The sequence below is a fragment of the Hylaeus anthracinus genome, unplaced genomic scaffold, assembly GCF_026225885.1.
Source record: "Hylaeus anthracinus isolate JK02 unplaced genomic scaffold, UHH_iyHylAnth1.0_haploid 27259, whole genome shotgun sequence".
In the NCBI taxonomy this organism is placed as follows: domain Eukaryota; kingdom Metazoa; phylum Arthropoda; class Insecta; order Hymenoptera; family Colletidae; genus Hylaeus; species Hylaeus anthracinus.
In genome coordinates, this window is record NW_026535071.1 from 12756 (window position 1) to 34530 (window position 21775).

General features: G+C 40.4%; 1 long non-coding RNA gene across 3 annotated transcripts in view; it reads left to right on the top strand.

The window, feature by feature from the left end:
* LOC128893212 (uncharacterized) overlaps positions 1-21231 on the top strand; it is a 31063-nt gene extending 9832 nt beyond the window's left edge. The window contains exons 3-6 of one of the 3 annotated variants that reach the window (XR_008461275.1): positions 17124-17301; positions 19096-19365; positions 20529-20556; positions 20591-21231. This is a non-coding gene — a long non-coding RNA (uncharacterized LOC128893212). Of the gene's footprint in view, positions 1-963; positions 1031-17123; positions 17302-19095; positions 19515-20528; positions 20557-20590 lie in introns of those variants that run through there. The other 2 variants (XR_008461276.1, XR_008461274.1) reach the window with 2 other exon arrangements.
* Positions 21232-21775: the final 544 nt, after the last annotated feature.

Here is a 21775-nt window from a genome sequence, read left to right on the forward strand (position 1 = left end):
TAATGGAAAGGAAAGGTTCGCTCGGCTACCTGCGGCCAGAGTCGTCGCGGCTTAGGGCGCGAAAGGGTGTCCGCGGGATTGTCTCGCATCGCGTAGCATCGCAATAAACGTGGTTCGCGAGCAGTCGAGTGGTGGTGGTGGTTGGCGAAGGCCAGAGTTAACCGGAGGAGGGGAGGGCCGTCTAAGAAGGGGCTCTGCTAAAGGGGAGGAAAAAGCCAAAAGGAGGAGGGATACGCATCGAACGGAGGCAAAGGAGGCAGTGGCGGTGGCGATGGCGGCCTGTTCGTCGAGCAGGGGGTGGGCGAGACGACGGGGGAGGCCAGAAGAGACACACGACGGTTCCGTGGCATTTGTAGCATTGTAGGTCGTTGCGTTTTACAACGTGACTCCTTAATTTCCGCGAGCAAGGCGTCGCAGTTTCGCTGAAAATCGCCCCCCTCTTTGTGGCTTCCGCGTCGTCGTCGTCGCCCCTATTGTCGTCTGGTCTCCGTTGCCGAACGGAGGAGCGGCTCCTTGAGCGGCGATGAAGCGTCTACGAGGACGCTCATGGTACCCTTAATGGTACCGCGAGATCTTTTTGCCTCGGTTTTCCACGGTTTCTGACTCCGATCGCGGATAGCCACGGGACAAAGCCCGCCAGCGCGTGGTCCCCGCGTGGAAACGAGACTCCGTACGCGGTAATTGCGTGGTGTGTTGTTTTTCCACGGCCAGCAGCGAGCGTGCGTGCGTGCGTGCCGTCGTCGGGGTGCTCGACGAACTCGACGTTCGACTCGACGTTCGACTCGACGTTCCTTTGAACGTGTTCATCCGTGAACGCTCGGTGAAAACGTTTGGTAGGAACAGTGTAGTAACGATCTATTACTTTTTGATGAAACTAATGCGTAGAACAGGTGGCTAGTGATTCCGCGAGTGTACCAAGTGTTTTGGTGACCGTTGAGTGGTAGATTGCACCGAGCCACGCACAAGGACTCATCAGTTTCTCGGACCTGTTCATCAGTCTGGCGCATGCACTCGGGATCAGAACGATCAGGTTTGTGGAACAAGTGGTTTTGTCCTCCTAGTGGGAACAGGTGGTAGTTACTCTACGAGTGTATCAACTGTTCCCAATCTTGGTCTGATAAGTCGTTGACCGTTGACACTGGAGCAATGCTCATTGGTAGTTCAGGGCTTATCTGTGTAGGTTCGTGTTTCCACAAGCAACTTTACACTTGTATATATTTATAACGAAACATTTAGTTGGAAACATCGAACCTATCACTTAATTTGACTTTCGTGACTTTGCATTAATTTAGACTTTCTTCGATACACGTAGAAAGAAAATATAAAAATTAAAATGGACATTACAATATTTAGAAGACCTTCAATTACTCGTAATTTAGGTTTCTGTACTTTTGCATAAACATCCGCAGGCTAATTATGAGTGAATAAATCTTTCTGTTGATCGATAATACGCGATCCAACGATTCAAAACAAATAAATAATACTAATAATACTTTTAAATGCTTTATTTATGTCGTCTTACACGACATTCCGTCACCTAGCTAATGACGCCGTTCATAACGCATTACGCATTGATACAAAACAAACGGTACGGCTCAAAGCTTCCTAATGCCGACACATTTGCAAAATCGCGAAACATATCGATTTCGAATACGAATCTGAACACTTTCGATAGTGAAAGAAACGTGTTACTTGATATTTCATACCAATTGTTGTGTTTTTGCAGCACGTGTTAATCAGAGAATTTCTCTGCGCAAATACACAATTTTGAAAGCGAATGCGAACAATACTATAATTCTACGCAGCTCTGCGTCATTTAACCCTAACGATTAGATGTCGATGGATTTGTTGGGTCTCGAAGGATACTCAGTTAATGCTTTTCCAATGGCTATACAAAAATGTTCGTTTTAAATGAAATTGTTGGAATGCAACGATTGCCACTTTCGGATCTTGAGGAAAAGGGTCTGTTTTTCCTTAAAACAGAAAGAGAGGTGGTGTCCTAGCAAGGACAGAAAGCGACGACCCTCGGTCCGTCGAAATAAGTCAAGCGGTACGGGTCGTCGTGAATTTCGGACACCTTTCCTCTAACATTCTTATACATGTACATGTATCTGTTGTAATCCTTTAGAAAATAAAATTAATAAAAATACAATTCCAACAGATATATTTCGCATTCGAAAATACTCCGGTCTTCCTGTGATTATCTGCCGACACGCGAGTCGCGGCGTTGTGCTCCGTATCCCCAAGAACTTCCGGTTGCGCGCCACGTCCCGAACGTGACCAAGGAGGCCTCCTCCTCGTTTCCTTTCGCTTTTAACCAGGTGTCGTTTTCTCGTGGTCGTTTTCGAGGCTAAAAGCCGGGAGGAAGTTGCGGGCTGTTCGTAACTCGACCATACTCGCGGCTTGTCGTTCGAATACGTGACCGGCGTGTCGTTGTTTTCGACTTCGTGCCCTTCTTCGAAGAGAGATTACGGGCGGACGCCCTTTTTTTCCGCGGGATACGTTCCGAAAGTTAACCGATTAAACTTCACCGATGGAACTTCACAGGTGCGCCGCGCGGTAATAAGAAAAGAAAAAAGAAAAATGTTGCCAGGGCACCCGGAAACGCTTGATTAAAAAGTTTAAATACCTTTGCCGCCGGGAAGATTAAAAACTAGAAACGACGCGGCGGAGGTAGACTTTTCCGCGAATGTAGCTGGCCTGATTTCTGTCCAGGCCTGGGACTATTCGCGTATTAACGGTGGAATATGAAATGTCTTAACTCTTTGACGGCACGCGATTTAAACGGAAAATAAAACTCGCGCTGGGTTGGAATTGAAATTCCATTGTTTACTCGGGTTCAAAGTTGCTATGAACGTTTAAGTAATAATGTTTTTTTATTATGAAACGATTTATACTAATTCGTTTTCAACCCTTAACACTTTATCTACCGGGCTATTTAGAAACAGTCTTTAACAGTCTTTAACACGTTGACTGTCAAACGAACATTCTTGAAAATTTCTGCTAAGATTAAATATTATTTAGACTATCAGAGTCTAGGTAATGAAACTGATTTATCGTATGCAATTTCCCTAATTGAAATTTTACATTCGTCCGATAGTTTTGAAGTTAGAGCTCTGTATCACTTAGGCTTGGACACTCTGTATATTCTCAATCGATGTATCTAGACTTTGGGTGTCATGCATTTATGATACAGACTCGCACAGTAAATATATACTTAACAAAACCGAAAGGTATATGTACTTATGCAAAACGAAATAACAATATTAGTATATTAATTGTATAGAATACATTCAACATACATTATTTATATTTTCTCTACGTTTTTCATACTACTGTACATCATGAATATCATAAGATCCGCGGTCTAGATATAACGATATTCAAATACCCAAGTCTCTAAATAGCACTTGAATTACACTTATCGACTACTCGAGTCACCAAAGCGTTTCTAATTCAATATTCTAATACAGAAAAATCCAACAAGTAGCCCTCCCCCGTTTCTACTTCCGCCTCGCATTCTTAATGACGATTCTTTCACCTCTTCGTCGCCACGTGGCATCTAATTGCACTAATTGCCCGATGCGTCGGCATTTCTCCACGCAGAAAAAGAATCGGTCGATCGGTGTGTCGGTTCGTTGCTCGACCCCGATCCATCGAAACCCCCGTTCGACAAGAAATCATTCTAATAATGCATTAGAGAAGTAATTTATTTCCCGACTTCCTCGAAACACTATTTTACAGCAGTAAAAAATATAAATAATATATATACATGTCGAATTGAGTAACCTCTTCCTTTTCGAAGACTGTTAAAAAGTTTCAGAAGTATCCTTTAGGTCATTTGGCTTCCAAAAATTGTCCAAGCACCCGAGGAACGATTTAAACTGGCTGCTGTTTACTAGTGGGTGGAAAGTGACCTTGAGCGACCAAATCTTTTCGCCTCGACGTTAAAAAGCTGCCTTCCGACATTCTCAGCGCTTTTTTCCCTAATTCCAACGCGATCACGAGCTCGAGCGATTTCCGGCGCGTCGGGACGCGCAATTGGCAAGCGTGGAACCGACAACGCGCGCGTAATTATACTCCTCTTTGATGTTCACGCTCGGCGCACGAGACTACAATGGAGATAAAAAAAGAAAAAAGAAAAAAAAAGAAAAAAAAGAAAGAAAGAAAGGAAAGAAAAAAGGAAGAAGTAGGGAAAAATAGAGAGAAACCGACTGAAGGGGGTGGGCTCGTTGGAGTTTACACCCATTTTTTTTCGAAAAGACGAAATCGCGTTTTTTTTCCACTCCCCCTACTAGCCCCTTTTTGTCGGAGCTTTACGCTTTCGAGCCGCTCCTGGCAGCTAGGCTGCGAGAAATATCGCGTAATAAAGCAAAAAGCTCCCTTTGCAAATTTATCTGGCGCGTTTTTCTTTTTTCTCCCCTGCTGTTTCTTTTTTTTTCTTCTTTCTTTTTTTTCTTCTTTCTTTTTTTTTTTACCCCTCCTCGAAGGTTTACGACCACCGCGCTGGAAATTTCGTTTTTACGTAACAGGTAATTTCCAGAATTTACTTTCCCCGATGGGCCGTGCGCGCTGGCGCGTGTTTTACGCGAGATTTTAAAGCCACGATGCCTCGAAAGGAGTTTTGCTAGGTAAAAAAAGAAAAAATATATATGATGCCGGGGTAACTGAGATTGGCGAAGGGTTTTTACGCGAAATTGGCGTGCCTTGACCGTTCCAGCACGCTTTTCTCAGTCTACGGGAGATCCATAACGCGACGATGTCGGTCAATGTCTTCTCTGTACGCTGTTTCGATCGACTAAAGGATTATACACGGTTCAATCCACGTTATGAATTTTTTTAAACGATATTATTAATATTAACTGTAACTCAGTGTTGAAAAATAGGAGCAATCTTTAGCATCCCTTGATAATTATTTTTTTAACCAGTTTAATAATTGTATACAAAAATTCTATTTGAATTCTATTCGTTTCTCTTTTAGAAATTACTTGTATTAAACCGGGCTTGGTCGTAATCCAAAGGTGTAGGCAGATAAGAAGGGGAAATTTGCCTCGGCGCAAATGACGTTCATTTTTCTTAATACATGTTCCTGTGAGTCTTAATTTTAATTTCTCTAAAGACATGTAGATGTAAAGACATCTAAAGATACGTAGAGTGCCTGGTGGTACAAACGAGTAAGGGATGATTCTATGTATATAAAAACTTGAATCAAAAATGTAGAATAAAATTTGTTCATACAACGCTTTATTTTCGAATAAATTCTGCTCTACATTTTTGATTCAATTATTCACGTAGAATCACCTTTCACTCGCTTGTACCACCAATGCATCCTGTATATATTTTACTAGTTTCACAAGGTTTAAACGCGATTTGATCAATTTCCTCGTTTCGCCATTATAATTTCCCCGTCGCGAATTTCCCTCGAAACACTAAATCGAATTCTGCGGTGTAAGCCACCGTCTTTCGCCATTTTTTGGACGACAGCGAGCCCCGGCGCAATTGTCCAAGTTGCGCGTCGGTGTTCAAATATTTGCGATTAACATTGCTCAAATATTCCTGCGCGACAAATATTTTTCAGGCGCGACGCTTTCGAATCGATTCCGCGGAATCGGCCAATGGAAATCGTCGCCGAGTTCCCAAACACCGAGGTACAAATTCCGTGCACGTAGATCTAGCTGTAAACACTGTCGCCAGCACTCGAACGGGCTCGATACCAGTGGCCAGCGCGACTGGGAAATCGGTGATTTTCAATTTCCACGCGGGCGTTTGTTTTCCAACGACGGGTTCGACGTTTCGCCACTTGTTGTGCCTGGAACCTTGTTCCCTCGATCGATGCCGCCCACCGAATCGGGCTAATCTTGTTCCTCTCGGGCAATTACGCTAATCCTTACGTACGAATTTTAAATCGATCGAAAGAACGAATAAGTACTTAACGAATAAATATTCGCGATGAATACAATTCGATCGGTGAATCAAAATTAAAATTGGCGAGTGAAGTATACACAGGTAAAACTTCGCCTAAGCGAAGTTTACCTTAAGTTTAACGAATGGTCTATGGCTTAGATTTGTTCGCCTATTATTCGAGTAAAATGAAGTTTTAAAAGTTCAATATCATTCTTATGAAACTTAACGTTTGCGTAGTCGGAACAAACTCAACTCTCGTTACGAAATTCCGAGGATTTAGTAAATTGAAAGATTACCGTATGCGTATTTTTCCTGGAACATTTTCGTACCTTGTACGTGTTTACACTACAGGGTAGGCACGCATTTATCGAAGAATTTTTCTAATAGACATTCTAGCCAGCCTCGTTCCAAACATGAATTTCAACAAAACTGTTTAACGCATCGTTGCAAGGTTGCTTTAACTCTGCGAGGCATAGTAGGTCAAATAATAAAAGAAAACAATTAGAAACACGGGGATTATGTTCAATTTATTTGGTTTATTGTTCTGTTGCTATTAACACTTTATCTACCGGGCTATTTAGAAACAGTCTTTAACACGTTCACGGCCAGACTAATACTAGCCAGAAAATTTCTACCGCGATTTAATTTTGTTTACAGACTTTTGAAAACTGCGTAATGAAACCTTTATTTTGGTATTTAGTTTTGCAATTTCATCAAAATTCAAGCATTTCATTTAAATTCATTTTCTATGACACTTAACTTTCAGAATTAATAGTTTTTGTTTTTCAGTGAAAAGCACTGTCACCCATATATGGGTGACGTGGCGATCAACGTGTTAATTTAAACAAGAACGTTCTACAGTAGCATATGCCAATTTAGGCTGACAATAATTTCTCCATACTGTTACTGGGTACATTGAAAGTCAAGTCCGTTTCCAAACACTGATCATTGTAACTAGACGACCATCGACACAGTAAATAAATTCCAATAACTAAATACTGCAATTAAAAAGCCTATAAATAGGCTCCCGGTAAATAAAGTGTTAAAATAAAAGTCGCATACAACTTTGAATTTCTTCGTCTTGAAAGTGAGCTAATTTCCCCTGGAAAAGTCGCGGTTCTCGCGCTGAGAACGATACCAAACGCGTTCATGGTCGACCGATTTCGCGTTGCAACGTGGAGTACGGAGCTATCGAAGCACCAGAGAGAAGAACAATAGCGCGTCTCTGTTTTTTCCTCTGGTTTCGTCTCCATGAAACGGTAGAGGCCAGTGTGACGTAGCACGTGCGTGCACGAGGCAAAGAGAGCGGCGAATACGCCCCCTCGTGTGCATGAGAGAGAGAGAGTGAGAGAGAGAGAGAGAGAGAGGAGGGGGGGCTCCGCGCAGCATGCAACAAGCTTTATCTCGGTGCTGTGATAAAGCGACTATCGCGACCACTCGACGCGCGCGACCCTCTCGCTTTCGATGGAAAAAGTCCCTAGGAGATTCCGTCGTTTGCCTCGATTCGAACATTCCATTACTCAAAGGCTCGGATAGCAAAGAATAGGAGAAATTCTTTAAAAAATTAAGATTTATAATAATAGAAATAAAAGATAAACTTTTCACTCCTGGTGGATATAAAACAGTGCTTAATTCTTTATTTACTGGCGGGTTTTACGAGTCCAGTCAATTTTCTCGTGGCACTGTATTAATTAAATGGTTTGAAAACTATTATGACTTTCAAGTACACATGTATGAAGGTCGTTTTTAATTGTTACATGGTATTTTTCTTTTGGAAGCTTGTTAGAGACAACTCTAAAAGATGATACAAAACCAAGATGGACGCCTAGATTTTTGAAATTTTTGAGAAAGTCAGTAAATATGTAAAGGGTTGAACTGTGGAATGAGATATTCAATTTTGCAGTTTTCGTTTATTATCGAGGACTAACTTCTTCATTTTTATGGGAAACAAAGATCTTCCGTTACATGTAGTTGCAATACAGTGACATACTTTGTTATCTCTTATATGTATACAGGGTGTCTTGTTTAAGTGAGTACAGCAGGATATCTCGAAAGATGTTGTAGTGATTAAAAATCTGTTCCTACAAAAATTGTTTGGTAGAACGGGCTACATCATGTAGTAATAATTGTTTTGTTGTGGGTGGAGTACTAGTGGAGATCCGGAGGTCAATGAATGCTCTCTTTGAATTTGTCTCAGTGCCTGCTATTACTTTCTGAAGGAAAACATATATCTATTCTATTAAAAAAAATTAGATTGACCTGCAGATCTCTATTAGCTCGTTCTACCAAGCAGCTTTTGTAGCTACAGAATTTTAATAACTATAGAGATATCTTGCTGTAACAAGACACCCTGTATACGTCTTACATGTCACACATAGCTCAACTTAGCACCGGAACGGCGTATGCTTACTTTGAATAGCTTATTTCAATTTTCTAGTATCTATTCCCTCTTTTATCAAAGGATTTTTGTCCACCCTCTTAATTTCGTCTTCTTCGAGAAGCTTCCCTCTGGAAGCACCATACTCCGAAAAGTACATTCGCGAGCCGCGTAAGTGGAACGTAAACCCAGATCGTTTATGGTGCAGCTTCCCATGGCGGAAGACTCGTTTCTTCGTTTCGAGAAAATAAACGGGCCGCTTCGCAGGCGGCATGAGCAACTCGCGACCGCGGAACCGTTATGGCCGACTATCATTGCACATGGAGGAAGATCTTTCTCGTAACAGCCAGGGACGATCGGAAGAGTCTAAATGAATCTGAAACAAACGTGGCCAACGCTTTATTCGAATAGTAGGTGACGAATGAAAACAATTCGTACTTACATTCTTATTTCTTCGCTGTGAAGTAAAGAAGTTCGTAGCTTCTATAACAGAACGCTTTGGAATTTTATACGAACTATCCAAGATATTATTTTGAAATTTTCCATCATTGTTTATATATACAGTCAGTCCCATAAATATTCGTACCTTCTGTTAAAGAAATCTGTCTAAAGTGATAGGTTTGATATTTTTTAATCTAGACTTCGAAAAGGAGGAGGAAACCTAGGGAAAGGTGATTTAACACGATTTAATAAATATAAAGGAAATAGAAATTATTTCATACTTTTAAGCAATTGTATCTAGAACTGAAAGTATTCATATCAATTAACTAGAAATTATTTCATACGTTTTAGTGTAGTTTTAATATTTTTTCGAAGTCGGTTATATTTTTTTTGCAAAAATTATTTGATCAAATAAACGAAGGGAGGTTATGTTTCGTTCGGTGGACGCATTGATTGAATGATCGATGTGTTTGAACATTCTTCGGACGGCTCGCGAGGTGTGTCGCTTTCTAGTTTGTTTCTATGCAATCGGCGAGAGTTCTTTATCTTTTTCTTCTTGTACTTTTTCAATTTTATATTCTCGAATACATCCTATTTACTATTTCCCACGCGTCTAATTTATTCGATCATCCCAAATACTACATAAATATTTTATTATTAATACATGGCAAGTGGAAAGTTTATTCATGTACATATTTATAGCGAAACATTTATTTGAAGATATTGTAGTACTCGCGCTTCCCAAGAATAAGGAGTCAAACGACACAAAAGCGATCGACCGTGGATCCGAGGATCGTGGGTTCGAGTCACCGTTCCTTATTTTTCGTTTAGACTCCTACAATATCAAAGCGTGTTTCTAATTGCAAACCTATTATTAAATTCAGGCAGATTTCTTTAACACGTTGACTGTCAAACAATTCGTGAAAATTTATACAAGTCTAATACTTTGTTTTTATATAACTGAAAATTATTTTCGTTGAACTAGTATCTATTTTTGCAATGTTGCCAAATTTACGAATCCTGTGGAGATTTATTTTCTTTAACATCTCATCTTCGAAAGTAAATTTCATTACTTAGTGAACAAAATCTGTCACCCATGACGTGGCGATCAACGTGTTAATAGACATAGAAGTTGCGAATATTTCTGACTGTATCTTCACATAAATTATTTCATACAGAAGTTGAACGACAGTTGAAAATTCGCGCTGGGTTCCAATACCTAGCTATTCCAGTACTCGAATAATAATATTGAAATAGTCCCGATTCTAATTGCGAGGGGGGAACAATTTCGCTACGCTATCGATTCCATCGAGCACCGAACGCAGAACAGGTAGGGAGACCGCCCCCTCGCAGGTACGATTAATCCTGAAAAGCTCGAATTAAAAAATGAGGAGAAGCTCGAGTTTTAATTATCCGTGCCTCTAAAACCGCTCGCGCTGGTGAATTAATAAAGAAAGGATCGAGAGACGAGCACAAAGTCGCTTTTCTTTTCAATTTCTTCCCAGCGAGCGAGTTAAAGTCAACAGCGTATTAATTCCAAAGTTCCCTTTAAGCCGATTTTCGAACAGTCGAAGTTTCCTCGGGCATCGATGCTTTTCCCTCCAATTTCGCGCAGCGTTATCGAACTCGTCCAATTACGCGACACGATAAATCTCTTCGATTATTTCCAGATTTGTTGTTTCTTTTGTGCCTTTCTCTCCCTCCCTCCTTCTCTGTGCGGGATAAATCGAAAGTAAAGCGTAACTTCTTTGGTAACGATGGGGAAAAGTTACGTCGAAATTTACAAACCTTGTTCGACAACTTTACATTCCTCCTCTCTTTCTCTCTCTATTCCTTTCTCTCTCTTCCTTTCTCTCTTTTCCTTTCTCTCTCTCTCTCTCTCTCTCTCTCTCTCTCTCTCTCTCTCTCTCTCGCTGCCGGGAGAACTTTCGATCTCGAAACAGCGAAGGGCGGGGAAAGAGGCTCGGAAAAGTTGAAACAATGGCTCGACGGTCGACAGGAACGACGGGGCGGTGGTTTAATTAACCTTAAACGCCGGACAAAGGTGCGGTGGATTTGAATTTGGGGCGAAGAGGAAAAGAAACTGGCCGGTACTTTCCGCGCAACAATTGAAAATAACTCCGCGGATACTTTCGGTAGAGCCCCCGGGCCCGAAACGACAATCGTTCCGAGTCGAAACTTCGCCGGACGGGAAGCCGTGGAACTTCCAAGACTGCAATTAACTGCCGCGGAACAACTACGAGTAATTCGGGCAAGTTCGCGGGAATTACGTTTTTCGATCGAGAAAAAAAAAGAGAGAAGAAGAAGAGGGGGTGGCGGAGAGAGAAGCTATCCGAAGCAAACTGCTGAACTATGCGCCGAGTAGAGATATCCCGGTGGGAGATTTCCGATAAAAACGACCTTTCCTTTCCACCGCCCCGTGCCCTTTGCCCCCGGGAAAGGGAAAAAACTAGAGGTCGGGGAAGATCAACCCTTGCGCGGTTATCGATAACTCCGCGATTTAACAAAACGGACGAAATCCACAACGACCAAGTCAAATTTAATTAAACGTTAATTACTCGCGCATCGTCGAAACGAAGTGCACGTGAAAATTTATGTAACACCTTTAGAAGTATATTAACGAACACAGAAAGTTTCGTTTAAATCTATCGTGTAATTTTAATTTAAAAAAAAAATGAACTTCGTTCATTTTTCGACCCCGTGAGCAAGCTCGCTCTCGATTCCAATCGGTTACAAAAATATTAATAACTCTCGCATTGGCCAACCATGCTTCGCTAAAAAATTCACGCGAGGTCTCTCCAGGTACATAAACAAACACGAAAAGTTTCGTTGCGATCGGTCGCGTGGTTCTCGCCGAAAAAAATGTCAAAGACGGCGCCGCGTTCGCAGACGTCGCGGTAGCCAACCCTTAGCGATGACGACATCGGATCCAGTTTTAATTGAGCCCATGTCGGGGGATAATTAGCGCCGAGGGCAATCGCGCTGTTCGTGGCAGTCTGCGTGGTATCTAAGGTCGGATCGAACACGGTTGGTCGCGGGGTTAACCCGATTTCCCAATTCGATCCGGATTTCCAAAAGGTCAACGCGTCGCGGCTCTCCTCCGTGTCCCGAGGAGCCCGGGCATATTCGCCGAGGCGAAAGGTACTCTAATCCGATCCGTAAACACAATAGAAAGTATCTCGGTGAATCTAGGCTACCCGAACGAGTCTCTTTCTCCGTTGCGCACGCGCTGAAACTTACGTGGTTCTCGCGTGCACCGAGACCTAAATACCGTGCTACCCTCAGGGTGCGACAAAAACTCTCTCGACATCCGGTTACTTCCTAGAGTACGACCTTTTGACGCTCCATCGACATTTCTTCGACGGGGAATGGCCCGCAGACGGGAGCGAGAGACTCGCAGGGGTGAAGTAGTCCTCGTTTAGGATACTAAAACGCGTGGAGCATCGTGGACGCGTTTTTATCGAGCTCATCTCAGAGATGTTACATCTCTTTAGATGTTACGTCGTTAGATCTTTGAGAGCATTGAGGTTGTTACGTGATTCTTTCTGTGTAGGTGATCTGCTGCATTATTATTTGAAATATTTCTCTAATTAAATTTACAGAAATAGGAGATGTATTTGAAGAATATAATAAAAATTAAATTAATGTTTTTGACGGTATGAATGTTGTAAAAGCTTTATTTACTGTTATTAGTCGATTATTAATTTCGTTATAACTAGACTGATCTTTATGGATTTATAAGAAATTTAAATGTGCTATTTAGGTTCGATTTTTTTAGGCACGTTCGCAAAGATTTTATTTTGCATAAAGATCCGCAGTCTAGTTATAACAAATATTTACTAAAGAAAATTGACCAGAAGATCATAATTCGTGAGCAATTATTATTATATGACCAATTATTATTATATGACCAATTATTCCTAATTTAAAAAATGATGATCAGTTTTGGGGGTGTCTGAAATTTAGGGATGTATTAGGGGAATAATACTGAAAATAAAAATGAGGATTAGAACCTGGTTCGCTATTGATTTCCTTGGAATTTTTTTACCGAGTAGAATTCACAACATTTAACACGTTGGTTGCCACGTCACCCAGAAATGGATAACAGCAGCTTCTCATTAGGAAGCTATTCGAATTAATTTCGAAGGTCGGACGCTAGCAAAAATAAGTCTGCAATGAATTCAGTGAGGTTAAAAAGTAAATAATAGAACAATTGATAAATTGTATCTAATCTTCAATAGTCTCGAGACAAAATTCTTGGTGACAACTTTCTCTTTTGAAATTTTCAGGAGTTTTAGTCCGGCAGCGAGCGTGTTAAAAAAGACTATTTTACTATAAACGAAATGTTGGATGAACTTTGCCTTCTACTCACCCTTCCAAACGTCGACACTTTTCGTTAAAATAAAGCGCAATTTTTTTTATCCTCTTTTTACCGATGGACGAGTGGTGAGAACGAATGGTAGAAGATTGGAGGAAGTGAAAATAAAGATGGCGTCGGGGAAGAATTTGACAGAGGGAAGGTGACGGGATTGACAAGGACGAAGGCGGGAGGACGAAATTGGGAAGATGGCGGAAGGGAGGAGGGGATGGGATCGTAATTTCGCGTGAATTCGCGCCTTGTCGGTTATTCGCGTATTGTACTCTCAGCGTTTTCCGATACGCGGAATTTATTGATTCCCACGATCCACCGACGAGCACCGAGGAGGCTCCTCTAGCCTGAGGGGAATTTTAAAACCGCAGTGGAACGTGCAGCCTAAACTCCTCTATACCCTAGATATTACACGCGATCCCCGTCAAAGAACCCGTTAAACTCGAAACGCAAGAAGAATCTCAAAAAATATCCCAACTACTATTCATTCCAAATCTGTACCAATTTTTTACTGTCTGAAATTATTCAATCGATATTTATGCGCGTGTTTAGAGATTCCTAAATAAATTTACAATCTATCGTTGTTTTTAAAAGAGCGTGGATGCTCTAAATGTGACTATCCAAGGCGCCCATTAATAATATTCATCTTTAAAAGAAAGTCTGTAGGACTCTTCTACTCACAAACACATACATTCAATCTCATAATTACTCGTACCCTCCATGTCTATATGAAGAAACTTGTTCAAATTAAATGGTAGATTTGATGTTTCCAAGTGTATCCTTGTATAAACATGTTGGTATATACAAAAAGATATATATATATAAAAGAAGTTTCACAAAATCAAATAATAGTTTTGATATTACCAAATGAATTTGTTACACATGTATATGAATAACCTTATACATGTACACGTTCATATGAAGATAATTTATACATGTATACATTTATACAAAGATATAAATTTATATATGTATAAGCTTTATATACATATGTATAATGAAAAATTAATTTGGTGATATAAAAATTATTATTTAAATTTATATGAAGATAATTGATACATGTACAAGCTTATTCATATACATATTTATAATGAAAAATTCATTTATAAAATATAAAATAATATAAAACTTATTATTTATTTTCGCCATACTTCTTATTAAAGACTTCTTATAATAGACACAGAGGGTATTATTTATGATATTGTCTCTCCTTAAACAAATTAAACACTAACACCTGAACACCTTTCGTTGCCACCGAAGAGCGTTTCTGTTCTTATCCGGGATAGAATGAACAGTCAAGTAACTTACGTGGTAAGATTTACGTGGTAAGATTTACGTGGTAAACAAGGTTCTGATACCGTGTCGCCCTTCATTAGGAGGGTAACAGTCGCTAACTGGATGTCACTAGATTCGCCAAATCAGCTTTCCAATCGAACCGTAACGAGAGCTTTATCAAGCGATGAAAGCTAAATGTCGATATTTGACTTTCTCGGTTTTGCGAAGTCGGTGCCGATAATTATGCTAATAGATACAAGCGGTTCGCGATAATCGTTTCCAGATAATGCAACCGGAGGAACTTCTTTTCTGCGAGTTCGCCCGGGAACTTTCTTTTCTCCCAAGTTGTTAGGATAGTTTGCTCCGGATTCTGTCCATTGGCAACCTCTGAAAAGCTTCGGGTTTGGACGCCGACTTTTCCGTTTTCTTGCTTTCGAGTTCTGCTTTCTATTTTAACTCTAGGAGAATCTCTCAGGTCTTGACCCTTTTTTCGCATTATTTATTTAACTCGCTTTCTTCGGTTATGTAGTCGATTCGAGTGGGCCACGAATGACTTAATTTAATTATAGACGCCTTAATCAGGTCAATAAGTGACTTATTGCAACGAGTCTGCGAATAACGGAAAGAGGGCACTTGGATGAAATTAGATTCGGTGAACTTTAAAACTCTCGATGAAAGAATTCCAACACAGAAAAATAATTAACAAATTGTATTTTTGTAAGTTCATCAAAAATCGAGTATTCTTCGAGAAGACAACACGGTAACTGCCTTTTAAGAAAGGTGTTTCAAGCACCAAGAAAGGAGTGAAAATAAGTTGATCAAAGGGCCCCGACCTAACCCAGACGCGTTTAAGGGGGTATCCCGAATTAGGAGATCTAAAAAAAAGCGGTTTTTCGTGAATTTTTGTAGGATGGAAAAAAATAATTAATTCTATCAAACTTTTTATCCTATTTTCATACATATTTGAGTAGTCTGTACAACTTTTTTCAACAAGAAATATTCAAATTTAGTCGACTGTAACGCAAATTCGTAGATCAGCTTACAGTTAAAACCTCCTATCGGCGGGAAAGATGCAGGTCGTAATTTTGGTTTGACACAAAACAAAACCAAAAGAAATTTTCATTTTCATGCATTTTTCTTCTATGTGAACCAAGAAAAACCCGCAAAACGGTGAAATGTGAAATTACTGCAAGTTTGAAGAAAAGAACGAGTTCCTGGGGTGAAAAAAATCACTTTAACTTGATAAAAAAGTTGTTTAAAATTTTGTTTGTTTCAATTTTCTTAGTTCGCATAGAAGAAAAATGTATGAAAATGAAAATTTCTCTTCGTTTTTTTTTTTTTTTTTGTGTCAAACCAAAATTACGACCTGCATCTTTCCCGCCGATAGGAGGGTTTAATTGTGAGGTGCTCTACAAATGTTCGTCACAGTCGACTAAATTTGAATATTTCTTGTTGAAAAAATTTTGTACAGACTACTCAGATACGTATGAAAATAGGATAAATAGTTCGATAAATTTAATTATTTTTTTCCATCCTAAACAAATTCATGAGAAACCGCTTTTTTTAGACCTCCTAATTCAGGATACTCCCTTAAACGAGTGCCTTCCGTTCCTTTCTTAGCGCGGAGATTCAACTGTCCGTTAGACGTCTCGGTAGCTTTCTTTCTTTCCAATGTTTTTCTTTTCCACAAGAAAGGAGAAACGGAATAGCAAACACCGGGGCACGATCGATAACCAGCATACGGACAGAGGGGAGTCGTCGATTTAATAGTAATTACCAGCTTTCATCGTTGTTCCCCGAGACAAACGATCGTTGACACGGTAGGGAGCAACTGTTCGCGTCACACTTCTCCGCCTGCGGAATTTCTTATTTCCTTTCCGACGTCTATACTTAACCGTCCAACGTCGAGTCATAGGCGAGTAAGCATCGAAGCGAATTGCCACGTAAAAGTGGTCGGCCGGTTCCGTCCACGGAGTTGCAAATTAAATACCTCGCTTTGTTTCCGGACAGCGATTTTCCAGAAGTCGGAATCGCTTCAGTCAAATATAAACCGTACACCCCATAGAAATTAGTGAAAGGATCAAAATTCAAGCATAATTACAGCATTCCCAAAACAAGTCGATTTAGAGAAATTTCTTACGTGGAAACTGTGCAATGTAAGTTCGTGTTATAAAAAATATGACGAGGTTATTTTGTAATATTTCTCAATTCAAATTTTATGGGATATACTTGGAAGCATGTGCATTCGTTTATTTAAATTGGGACTTTTCTCATGGCGTAGATTCTCGCGTTAGAAAACAAGCATCTACTCGTTTGGGCCAGGTGTTGAATTAGTTGCACTTCTAACCAGTTAAAAAGCATCTTTATTTGAATTGTATACCTTGTACATAGTTTCCATTTATTTTATTACGAAAATCCAACGTAGGGAATAAAATAATTATCATATTATAAATTGGCGAATTCAAATATTTAAATTGAGACTTTTCTCGCGGTGTAGTTCTCACGTTAGAAATTTACAAGTGTCTACTCGTTTGGGCCAGGTGTTGAATTAGTTGCACTTCTAACCAGTTCAAAAGCATCTTTATTTGAATCGTGTACCTTGTACATAATTTCCATTTGGTTTATTACAAAAATCCAACGTAAGTAATCAACAAAATAACGAACGAAATAATTATCGTATAATAACTGGCGAATTCAAGTGTGATTGTTGGATTTTGCCAGACACTTTCATTGACCAACTGGTGTCGTGTGTTTCAGGGAGAGTGAGGCGCGGCAACGCAAAGGGAAATCACGATCGACGCGCACATCCGAACTGATGCAAGCGTAAATGCTTCGTGCACTTTCGGCGTGGAAACATTCGTCCGATTGATAGAGGCCCGGGTCGGTTTGACTTCGGGAACGAGCCTAACGAGTGGCCTCCCATCCACCGATATCTGTAAGACATCATTTAGAGCAATACTTTTACCTCGAACTTGTATTAACGTGCTTGATTCTCGCGTAGGTGCGTAAAAAGACACAACTTTTCCTTTTCGATGGCTATAAATGGACTTGAGTCACTCTCAAAATAAATATGTTTGTCATTCTATTTACCAGTTAATTTCTTTGTAACAAAAGAGATTCTTCGTTGAGCTTCATTTTTTGAACATAAAGTATTTTATCAGTAATGTAAAGTACTCGTCAATGAAGTACCCCAATCGAAGGACTTATCGATTTATTACGATTTATCCACGTTACCAACAGAATCTAGTGAATTTTATCGATCTAGTGAATTCTACTTTAACACGTTCACGCCGGTGCTGTGATTCGTGTTTCTCGCCATGAGGCGGCGCGATGGTACACGCCATTTGATAGCCACGCGAGCGCGAATCACCGGTGATGCACGCCACCCGCTGGGACATATAAGTATGTACCACCGGTGGGTCACACTCATATAAAATACGAATTCGATATTCAAGGCAGCAATTTATCCTCGCAATGCTTTCGAAACCTAACTTCCACTCCTTTCAGTTTTCCCTGAAATTATTGGGACAAAGTAGCTTAACAGGAAACGCAAATTGCCAAAGCCACGAACCGGTCGCAATTTTGAAACGTAATTTTCCGCGCTGTTTAGTCGAACGATCATTGATTAGTCCAGACGTCGTGGGAATGTGAAAAGTGTCGGTATGCTAATCTGGTTGCAAGCGATTCGACTCGAGTCACGTATCGCTCGACTCTACAGTGTGTATCGAGCAATTAAGGCTATTTTGTATCAAGATCTTTTTCTTCAGGCTCGCTAATTAGTCGATACCCCACGCTGAGCTCTCTATCATCCTCGTGTATGTTTTCTCCTATATTTCTCTCGGACGAAATATATTAGTTTATCTATCATATCATAGTACTATCATTGGTTGATATATACCTCTTGAAGAGACTAAGAGTTCGATCGCCGAGTTTCATATATTCTTTGACAGAGCGAAACAACGAGGTATGTCGGTGAAACAATCTAATTCAACGATGAAACTTTATTATTATCATTAACTTTTTTTTTTTTTGTAAAACTTTTACCATCATACTCCTGACATTTTTCTAATTAAAATGAGACCAAAGACGGTATAATTCGGACGATATTTACCATTCATCTTTTTTTAGTTAGTGTTCTACGATATACGATACATAGTTGTTAGATACATAAGTCGTTACAAGTAAATACGTTGCGAATTATGTCGTGTTTGGTCTCATCTTAATCAGAAAAATGTAAAGAATATTTCAAATAAAAGTTTTACGGCATAAAAGTTAATAATAAGAAAGGTGCACCGATGCATTACATTGTTTCACCGACATGCCTCGTTGTTTTCGTTCCGTCCTCTTCTTTATCCACTGTCCTTTTCTACGTTCGTCGGACGTCGGCGAACATCAAAGAATACACGAACTGTACGATAACTGCACAAGGTCAGTCCCGAGCTTGTGCGTTTAACGAGACATTACTGTACCTCACTATCCAAAATCAACGTATTACAGGGTAGAAAAGCAGTTTCAAAAGTGAGATCGTGTTAGAGGGGATCTCTAAATGCTAACGACTCCCCCAATTGGAGGACAAAGATCGCAGAGGTCCCATTGCGAAGTGGATCGTTGATCGCAGGAAACAAAGCCCTGTGTCCTGACTCGGTCTTCCAATTGTCCCGTTTAACCGCGATCCTTCGTCGGCCGACTATGGTCCCCCGATCCTCCTGACGTTGAACTAATGTTCCAGTGGCGGTGGGATCACGGTGAACCACAGCAACGGGTCCAGGCTGTTCCAGAGTCGGTGGGTCTACCAGATTCGCGCATGCTTCAGCAACGAGGCGGTTCATCCACGACACCTCCCGCGACGTCATCGTCCAACATGTTCCCCCAACAGTATTGTCTACGATGGAAGTACCATCACAGCAACCTACAGACCATGTTCTCACAGTTGCTGGAGCGGCAAGCGTACTGCGACGTCACTCTGGCCTGCGAGGGCAAGACTCTGAGAGCGCACAAGGTAAGGATAAATCCATTTTTTTAGCTAAGTAATAGAAGGCGTGATCCGTACGAGATCGTTGGTAGCTCGAACTTTAACACGTTGACAAAGGAAATAATACTTGTGAATAATACGAGTCTCTTTTTATTTAATTGGAATTTATTTTTATTGAATTTAAACTTGTACTTATTTTCGGGACTTTTCCAAATTCACAAATTCTGAGCAGATTTATTTTGTTTAACTTCAGAATTAATTTATTTAGTTCTTTAGTGAAAAATCCTGTCACTCGTGTATGAATGACGTGGCCTTTCAACGTGTTAAGGGACACTCGTGTTAGGAGAAGGTACTTTGTTTATAAGAACGAGCAGGCTATCGTTACAACAAAACCTGATGTTCATATAGCAAAGAATGCTATAGGGAATTGTGGTTGTGAAAGAAAGGATTATTTTTATTATATTTATTTGGAAAGTCCATGCCAATTTTTAGTAAAACAAATGACATGTGTACATCCCTTAAAAAGTGGAAAGCTTGGCGAACAACATTTATTTGAAAACATCGAACTCATCATTTAATTTGGACAAATTCCTTTAATAGACATAGAGGGTACGAATACGAATCAGTGTAATAAATATTCGTACAAGAATCAATTCAAACTGAAACTTCATATATTTATTTTATTAATAAATTTTAGGAGAAGAAATAATTACCCAACTTTACTTACTTTTAATGTTAACCCTTTCTTTTCTCAAGTACATACTTCAAATGTGCCATTGAATTTTTCTTAAAAATCGACACGAACTTTTTGTACAACCAAATAACTCACCTAGTCTTTGAACGATTTTAGAATAGAGTTATCACAAACAAATTCCCGTATTTTAATAAAAAGGCCCGCGAGTATTTTGTCGAACGCAGGCGAAGCAATTTCCCGCGAATAATTTCGCGCGTTATCAAGACTGCACGACGAAAATAAAAATGTAAATCGGTATTTTCGAGGCGACAAACACGAGTGCCCTCTTAAGGGCCGTTGCTTTAACCAACGGGGATCACTAAACGGTGAAACTTTAACGAAGCCTCCGACGGCCGCGGCAAATTAAATTACAGATTTCGCTCGGGCGAAGGTTTACATCGATTGGCCCCTTCATTTTCTATGACGCATTTCCGTACACCGAGACTTCTATTTTCAGCGAATAAACGACGGGGCTGACGAGAGAAGTAGAGAGAGAGAGAGAGAGAGAGAGAGAGAGAGAGAGAGAGAGAGAGAGTCCCGTTGATTCGATTCCGCATCGAAAAGACCAAGCAATCTCGATCGTTTATTTTTCAGTGAAAAACGGTTAACCGTTTTGCTACGTCGCCGCTGTGTCCACCGTGTCGAACAAATAGCGCAACGTTTGACAAAAAAGCACACGTGGTCCCGGTCGTCGGCGGGCTGAAAACGCGCGCCGGAGAGCAACGAGCGTCACTTTCATTCGGATTTCCGTCGGCGTTTCGAGTCGAAAGAGTAATTGCAGCGGGGGCGACGTTGACCCTTTAACCGACGCTCTGCCCTACGCTGAGCCCGATAGTTGCCTATTCGCTTTAAAATCCCTTTCCCTCGCGCTCGCGCCGTTTCAGTTCCCTTTCGCGCTTTGAAAATTTGTTTAGAGGCCGCTTGCTCGTTCAGTCCGCGTCGCTTAACGCGTTACACGCGGATTGTGTTATCGACGAGACGCGTGCTATTTCGTTTTCACTTTCCGTCCACCTGGACACCAGTTTCTCTGCTTTTCTCCGCGTAAATCCCTCCACGCTCACGGTTTCTCTGCGCTAACCATTTTATTGCTTTTACTTGGCCCGCGGATTACACCGCGTTTAGTGGCGTCTCTGGATCCGCGGTATGATTTCATTTGGATATTTCAGGTGGATTTTTTTTAGGACGCCTTGGAATGCATCATTTGTTCACTTCGTTTACCGCGATGCGCAGTCAGTCTCATAAGTATTCGTACTGTTTACGTGTATTAAAGAAATTTGTCTAAATTAAATGAGTTTCATGTTTCCAAATAAATGTTTCATTATCAATATTTACACGAACAAACTTTTCGCATATACATGCATATGTTTCAATTCCTATTTAGATTCAGTTCTTGTAGGCACGTTCGCGAAGATTTTATTTTGCACAAAGACCCGCAGTCTATTCGTTATATTTTATTCTGAAAATATTATAACATGATCTTTACTTTTAATCTTTTTTATATTGAATTAGATTGACTCTTTGAAGTCACGGTTACACATTAGCTAGATGATTTCCCATTTGTTACTATTTTTTCTAAAATTTGGTCTTGCTATTTTCCTGGCAGCCTTAGAGTTAGATTAAATCAGGGATGGCGCACGCGTGAATACTAATAGCTAAATTAGGATGACTAAGGGTAGGAAACCCTCAGGTGCCTTATAGTACAGG